A 1,208-nucleotide genomic window follows, 5' to 3' on the forward strand; every position below is an offset into this window, starting at 1 on the left:
GGATAGTTACTCACCAGAAGCTCCGGGAGCTTGGTTGTGAGGTTCTTATCTATCTTATTGTCCGGACCTGGCACCGAGGGATCACCAGCTTTTCCTATTCATGGTAAACAATTTGGTTCGTGAAAAATTCACTTCAATAGAGGGTTGTGAAAATCGACTGTCCCAATTTTTGCTAATAAGAACGATGACTTCTATGAGAGAGGCACAATTATATAACTTTCAAAATGGCAACAAGTTATCAAACAAAACGGCGCATATTCGTCCTCAATAAAGTGTTAGATATGGAGTAGTTACCAAAACGACAATTTACCTATGAACCAAGAATTGCTTCTATATATAGTTTATTTAATTCAGCGTACATTTCAAATGAATTCTTAATATATTCAATATTTGTCATATAATTATTAATATCCCAAGTTTAATTGAAAAAGCTACTAGAGAGCTATTCTATTGAGGCATACAGGCAAAATTGTTGACTTAATTGAAACCATCGAAAATAGTTGAGAAACTTTTATAATAGATATCATAATTATGCTGTATGAAAGTTTTCAAAACTAATTATTAATAATTGTCACCTATATCGAAGCTAAGATGATACCATTGGTTGCTCTAGCCCCTTCATTAGAGATTGAGAAAGAACTCTGGAGGGTAGTACTAATATTTAGAACGATTCAATCGAATATAAAATGCGACTGACTAATAAGAATATTCTATTTTGAAAAAAAATTACAGAATGTTTATTTATAATCAAGTAAAATAGATTGATTTTGAGTATCCTGAGAAGAATTATTTAGGTATATTAAATAATATTTGCTGATCGGATATATTATAAGAGATAGAGGAAACAATAAACAGTTGTCCAAAGTTAACAGTGTTTCCTTGGATCCGTTCAATCTTTACAACAATGGCCCTTTTTAAAATCTCCTCACCGGGTTCAAAGTTTTCATCCAGTCGCAGTTTTTTCCCCAGTTATTCCAAAGAAATCCCTGATCTGCATTAGCATCTTTACGATCGGCCAGAAATTAAGATTAGCCAGGGGCGGACCATAAATAGGGACTTTGAGCACCGTTCCCATTGAAAAGAAGGAATAAATTTAATTTTTGGTGTTCCTATCTGCGGAATGTCTCTTATCAACGCCGAGTTGGATACTGGGATCGCGACAGTCGGAAGATGGACGGCAAACGAGCCAGGGAGTCAAAGGGCGTACT

Source organism: Harmonia axyridis, chromosome 5 (assembly GCF_914767665.1).
Source record: "Harmonia axyridis chromosome 5, icHarAxyr1.1, whole genome shotgun sequence".
In the NCBI taxonomy this organism is placed as follows: domain Eukaryota; kingdom Metazoa; phylum Arthropoda; class Insecta; order Coleoptera; family Coccinellidae; genus Harmonia; species Harmonia axyridis.